This window comes from Microtus oregoni, unplaced genomic scaffold (assembly GCF_018167655.1).
Source record: "Microtus oregoni isolate MIOR12 unplaced genomic scaffold, Mior012 000052F_ref0000163, whole genome shotgun sequence".
NCBI lineage: Eukaryota > Metazoa > Chordata > Mammalia > Rodentia > Cricetidae > Microtus > Microtus oregoni.
In genome coordinates, this window is record NW_024543828.1 from 13,828,835 (window position 1) to 13,836,091 (window position 7,257).

Genomic DNA, 7,257 nt, shown 5'->3' on the forward strand with positions numbered 1-7,257 from the left:
GTCCTTGGGTTTGTATTTGTTGGTTAAGTACTGAACCAGAGAGTCTCTCTTTGGCAGGTTTTAAGTGTAGAACTGTACGTAGCAGAGCCCTGTTTCACATCCCTGTGGAGTCTTTCCTCAGTTTCCTCTTTTGTAGAGTGAAGATTGGACAAAGTGTTCGATCTCACTCACCACCAATAAGCACCCAGAAAGAGAATGACACAGAGGGCAGGGGGCATGAGAGAAGGTAGCGATGGGGAGGAAGGGGAGAGGAGAGGTAAGGAAAGGAAGAGAAAGGTGGGGGAAAAAAAGAGAGATTAGGTCCCCAGACAGAAGTTGTTCTGTGGTCAACTTCACTTGTCTGTCGTTTGCCACAATGTATATTAGACTTCTTTTTAAAACTACCCTACCGTATTTATTCATCCAACAAATACAGTCACCATGCTTTCCTACACATGAACTAAGCAGGATGGTCTTGTTTAGTTTCTGAGGTCAAGAAAGTTCAGCTGGAGTGTAGACCATTGAGCACTTTCTGAGTGGCAGGACCCGATAGAGAAGGGAACTGAGGGGTGCCTTGCAGACCAGCTTTCCTGCTACTTAGGGGTTTAGATGGAGCAGGGTTGCCTGTAAAACATGGAGGATTTCACACACTGCCAGAAAAACTACTAGAAACAATCTCTGCCTGAAGATGGTTCAGAAATGCCCTGAGAATTGTCCGGATTTGAACCCATCTTGGTTTGCAAGCAGTAATAATCAAAAAGACTGCAGAGTTTTGTTTGGGGGATTTGGAACTTTTTTTTTAAAGAACTATTTTCTTTTAGGACTGTTTTTGCTCACGTGTAAGTGCTTGCTTGGTTCCTGCTGAGGTTAGAAGGCAGCACTGGATCCTGTGGAACTGGAGTTACAGATGGTCTGGAACCACGTGTAGGAGGTGGGAGCAGAACCCTGGTCCTGTGTAAGAGCAACAAGTGCTCTTGACTGTTGAGCCATCTCTCCAATCCCTTGGGGTTCTTTTCTTGTTGTTGTTTGCTTGTGTGTTTGCTTGCTTGGTTTTTTTGGTTTTTCAAGACAGGGTTTCTCTGTGTAGCCCTGGATTCCTGGAACTAGCTCTATAGACCAGGCTGGCCTCAAACTCACAGAGATCTCCCTGTCTCTGCCTCCAGAGTGCTGGGATTAGAGGCTTGAGCCACCACCGACCAGCTTTTTTTTGTTGTTGTTGTTTATTTGGTTGGTTGGTTGGTTTGGTTTTTTTGTTTGGTTTGGTTTTTGTTTTAAATTACACTTTTTATTACATTTTATTTATTTTGTGTGCACCCCTGGTGAGGGAGTGTGAGTACATGAGTTTGCATATGGCACTTGTAGAGGTCAGAGGACAAATTCTGGAGCTCCAGGAGACAGAACTCAGCTCCTCAGACTTGGTAGAAAGTACCTTTTACCCCTGACCTTAAAAGACTGGAGTTGACCCTAAAAATCCAGAGTTTGAGATACTTTGATTTGCTCCATATTTTGTTGTTGTTTTCTGATTTTTTTTGTTTTAATTTTTTGGTTGTTTGTTTGTTTTTCGATACAGGGTTTCTCTGTAATTTTGGAGCCTGTCCTGGAACTAGCTCTTGTAGACCAGGCTGGTCTTAAACTCATGGAGATCCACCTGCCTCTGCCTCCCAAGTGCTGGGATAAAGGCATGCACCACCACCGCCCGGCTTATTTTTATTTTTTTAACTTTGTATATGTGTATGTCTCTGTGTGGGTGTGTGCATATGAATGCAAGAGTCTGGAGAGGCCCGAGGCATCAGAATTCCCAGGAGCTAGACTTTACAGGCAGTCGGGAGCCTGTCTGCTCGGTGCTGGGAACTGATGTCAAGTCCTCTGATGGGGAAGCCTTGTTAACCAATTATCTTTAAGAGGTGGGACCAAGTTAGGGTGTGGCTTTCTGGGATTCTGAGAAAAAACTAGGCGGGGCGGGCCCAAGGCCCAGGTGCACTCCCTCTTTGATTCCCTGCTGCACAGCTGAGCTTGGACTTCTCATTATGGTTTTGTGAATTTTCCCTTTATAATAAATAAAAATATAGTTGTTTATCTTTAAGCTAGCCTGGTTAGTTCCCAAATCGAGTTAGCTTCTACAGTTGGTGCCTGATTCATGGGGCCTCTTGGTTTTGTTTTTGTTTTAAAGACAGGGTCTTGATTTGTAATTCAGCCTGGCTTTGAACTCATTATGTAGCCCAGGCTTCCATCCAACGCAACCTCTGCCTCAGATTCCCCAGTGCTGGAATGACACACATACTGTGCCAAATCTTGGGTTTTATTTTCTGGATTTTTGCTGGCTTTTGCCCCTTTTCTTGGCTTTTGTTCTGAAATGAACTATCACTGAGTAACCTAGTCAGCCTTAAATTTGTGACCCTCCCACCTCAGCACCCTGAATGCTGGGGTTACAGTTTTGTGTTCCCCATTCCTGGCCCTGATTGGTTGAGCTTTTACAATACCTCTTGGGAGGATGGCATAGATGATTCCAGGTCCCTTCGGTAAAAACCAGTTATGAATGAAAATAGGATCCTCCCAGGAAACAGTTTATACCCAGCCTCTTTGCCCTCTCCTGCCGCCTGCTCATTGCATCCTTTAGTCCAGTCTTTCCCAGCCCGCTCCATCTTCTTGCCTTTGGCCTGAGTGGTGCCATGATCAACTGGTCACACTGGACACCTCCACCCTTGCCTGTCTGCACATGAAGTCCATACGCCACTAGCCATAAAACAATAGCTGAAGGAAACTTGTCCAGTCCTTGCCCCCATCCGCTCACTGTCTAGGACCCAGTCAAGTACTGCCTTCCACTGAGCACTGTTTTGTCCATCTGTGCCCACCGGGACCTCCTCTGAATGCTTGCCACTTGCCATGTCCAATCACGTGCTACGAGGATGCAAAAGTTTTCATGTGTGCCCCCTGTCTTCAGTAGAACTATTCACAAGCCTAAGGGCCCGTTGATGGGTGAAGAAACGAAGCAGCCTCACAATGGAATATTATTATGCCTTCAAAATTGCTAAGAGGGCTCCCCAGCTACTGATGGCGCAGTAGGTAAAGTGCTTGCTGCGCAAGCATAAGGAATTGTTAAGATCCCCAAGGCCCAGCCAGGCGATGGTGGTGCACGCCTTTAATCCCAGCACTTGGGAGGCAAAGGCACGTGGATCTCTCTGAGTTCCGAGGCCAGCCTGGTCTACAAGAGCTAGTTCCAGGACAGGCTCCAAAGCTACAAAGAAACCTTGTCTTGAAAAGCAAAACCAAACAAAAAGATCCACTGGGCCCGTGTAAAAAGCAGGGCGCTGCTGTGTATGTCTGCAATTCCAGCACCAGGGAGATGAGACAAAGACAGGAAGAGCCCTGGGCTGGCTGGCCAAGCAATCTAGCTGAATAGCTGAGCTCCAGGTTCAGTGAGAGAACTCGTTCCAAATACTGAGTTGAGAGTGAGCGAGGAAGACATTTTATGTTGGCCTCTGCCCTCACACACATACGCACTCACATAAACACACACACACACACACACACACACACACATTTATCAACCCCTTCCCATACCAGACTGCTATGATTTAAGCCAGAACTCATGATGCATGCATTTGGGGAGTCAAGCAGGAAGACTGAGTTCAAGGCCAATTTAAACTATGCAATGAGTCTCTGTCAAAATAAAAGGAAACACACAAATACATGCACGCGTGTGTGTGCGCGTGTGCTCACACACACACACACAATGGTGCTAGCAAGTTGAGCAATAGAAAGAAGAGAATTAATGACTAATGAGTATAGAATTTAGTTGGGGATTAACCTTCATCAGGCGATGAAAGGAGACAGAGACCCACATTGGAGCACCAGACAGAAATCTCAAGGTCCAAATCAGGAGCAGAAGGAGAGAGAGCACGAGCAAGGAACTCAGGACCACGAGGGGTGCGCCCACACACTGAGACAATGAGGATGTTCTATAGGGAACTCACCAAGGCCAGCTGGCCTGGGTCTGAAAAAGCATGGGATAAAACCGGACTTGCTGAACATAGCGGACAATGAGGACTACTGAGAACTCAAGAACAATGGCAATGGGTTTTTGATCCTACTGTGCGTACTGGCTTTTTGGGAGCCTAGGCAGTTTGGATGCTCACCTTACTAGACCTGGATGGAGGTGGGTGGTCCTTGGACTTCCCACAGGGCAGGGAACCCTGATTGCTCTTTGGGCTGATGAGGGAGGGAGACTTGATTGGGGGAGGGAAATGGGAGGCGGTGGCGGGAAGGAGGCAGAAATCTTTAATAAATAAATAAATAACAAAAAAAAGAATTTAGGTGGGGAGGATAAAACCTGTATAGTGATGTTGTGAGACTGTATAGTGGATGTCGGTAGCACAGCAATCAAAACATGTTAAACTGTATATTTTAAATAGAATCGTGAATATCATGCTATGTGTCTACTGCTATAATTTTTAATTCAAAATCTTCCAGAGATAATGATCATCAAAATTTAGGGACGCAGCTCTGTGGAAGCTCACACCTGTAATCCCAGAATCTGTGAGACTGAGACAGAGGGATTTCCACAAGTTCCAGAAATGCCTGGGCTACATAGTGAGTTCCAGACCTTCTTAGTCTGCATAGCAAGATTCTATCTCAAAGAACAGTTTGGAGGGCTGGTGAAATGGCCCAGCGGGTAGAGGAATTCATGGCCAAGCCTGTTGACCTGAATTTGATTGCCCTGGGACCCACATGATGACAAGAGAAAACTGACCCCTCCAAGTTGTCCTCGCTCTTCTATATTCTTTCCACGGCACATGCACATCTGTACACTCACACACATACACACACACAGCTGTGTATGCGTACACACATCTGTACACACATGCATACACACCTGTGTATATACACACACCACCACCAACAACAACAACAACTATTATTATTATTATTTGTCCAAAAAGTTTTTAGTGTACAGAAATTGCATAGCATGCATGAATCCCTGGATTAGGTACCTTTTATTATCTAAAACTCCAGAACCTTGGACATGACAAGCAAACGCCCTACCACTCAGTCACCTCTCCCCCCAATCCAATCTATCTTTCTTCCTCTCTTTGTTTTTTCTTTCTTTTGGTCAGGCTTTTGCTCCTTAGCCTGGCTGGCCTCAAGTTCACAGTCCTCGTGCTTCAACGTCCTCATTCTGAAATTATAGGCCTATACCACGAAGCCAAGCTGTAAATTGCTTTTCTACCCTCCAACAATGACTAATGAGCAGCATGTTGTTTTTAGTTTCTCCTTCTAGTGTAGCAAAATGTTCCAGGTTCTTCTTGCATGCTTCTTGACCCTGACCTTGAATTAGCCATTTGTCCAAAGAGCCCTGATGCTAGCAGCAGGAAGAATGTTTCAGGGTCACACTCCAGACCTTGCAGATCGTATTTCAAGCTCCAAGCTTGCTTTGCTTTCTGCTTCGAAGTCTCCTCTCTGCTTCCCCTCTTCTGCTGTACTGGTTAAATGCACATTCTGTTTGTTGTGCACTACAAGCACCCGAAGAGTGAGGAACTAATGTGGTTTGGCTGCTGTCTCTGCTCACGGTCTCCACCACCGAGAACGGTGACTGGTTCAGAGCCGGTGTTCAGTGACTGAATCCGCAAGATCTATACATTTAAGCTCACAGCTGTCAAAGACAAATGAGGTTTTCTGTGGAAGTGTGAGGGCAGACTTTGGAGTGTTCTTATCTCCTGGTCCGTCTCCCCAGAATCCCTTTACCTTTTAATAGTGGAGCTGTCTTTTTTGTTTTACTTCATTTTTTTCACTTTTAAACTCCAATAGAAAAGCTCAAACTTCGTAGAAAAGTTACAAAATCGGTACAAGGAATTTTTTTTATCCACTGTTCACTGAGTAAACATATTAGTTATGTCATAACCGCTTCTGGATGAGTGTCCTTACTCTGCAAACCCCAAGTGCAAAATACAATAAAATCTGAACGTCTCTGAGCCCTGCCATGATGTCACAAGTGAGAAATAACATGTCTTATGTCATGTAACATGTCATAGTCAAAATCGAGGCGAACTAAAGATAGTGCTTAAAGTTATCTGGATATCATGTATTTACAGCATGTGTGGAGCTTAGCAGTCACAGAGCCCCAAGTTCTACCCACAGTGCAATTCGGTGTAGTCCTACACTCCAGGAATCCAAATGCTTGTGAAGTGGAGGCAGGAAGTCCCAGAGTTCAAGGCCATCCTCCACTACGTAGCAATTTTGAGGCCAGCCTGGGGTGCTTGACATCCTGTCTTAAAAATGAAAAAGACAGATGGCTGTGGTGGCCTGCATCTTTAATCCCAGCACTTGAGAAGCAGAGGCAGGTGGCTCTCTGTGAATCTGAGGCTAGCCTGGTCTACATAGAGAGTTCCAGGACAGTCAGGGATACATGATAGAGAGACCCTGTCTCAATAGCAACAACAAAACAAAAGACAGACAGACAGAAGGAAAGGAGAAAGGAGGAAGAGAAGGAGAGAGAGTGAAAGAAAAAGGAAGAGAGAGAAAGAAAGAGAGAAAAAGGAAGAAAGAGAGAGGGCCAGGCATTCATGGTGGGTCTTTAGTCCCAGTGTTCAGGAGGCAGACACAGGCAAAGGCTTGCGAGTTTGAAGATAGCCTGGTCGAGAAATCAATTTTCTAGATGGCAGGAGAATTACTGGAAGCGCTCAGACCAGGTAGCCTGGAAGATGTAAATGAGAGACCCTGCCTTAAACAAAGCAGAAGGACTGACACCTGAGTGTGTCCTCTGGCTTCCTTAGGTGTCCATCCAAACACACACCAGCACGTTCACATAGCTAAAACATCGAAAGGAAGCCAGGAGGTGGTGGCGCATGCCTTTAATCCTAGCACTCGGGAGGCAGAGGCAGGTGGATCTCTGTGAGTTCCAGGACAGCCAGAGCTGTTACACAGAGAAACCATGTCTAGAAAAAACAAAACAAAACAGACAAATGAAACACCGAAAAGGATGTGCAGGTATAAAAGTAAGACTCTCTGTTTAAATCCAGCCAGTGAGATACTGTGAGTTAGGAGGCCAACACAGGAAGCTGAGGCAACTTATTTCACGATAAAAGTGAATCCGCAGATTTACCTAGCTTGAGAGTCGTTCATTTGAATAACTAAGATGTATTAAGGCAGGGGGAAGGCACGTGCTAGCAGACTGGGAGGAATCTAGCCCAGGCTTCCACTGTCCTTCGTGTGAGGTGAAAGCCCACACAACATGTTTTCTGTATAGCAGCAAACTGCAGGCTTGGGCTCAATGCCTCTGTA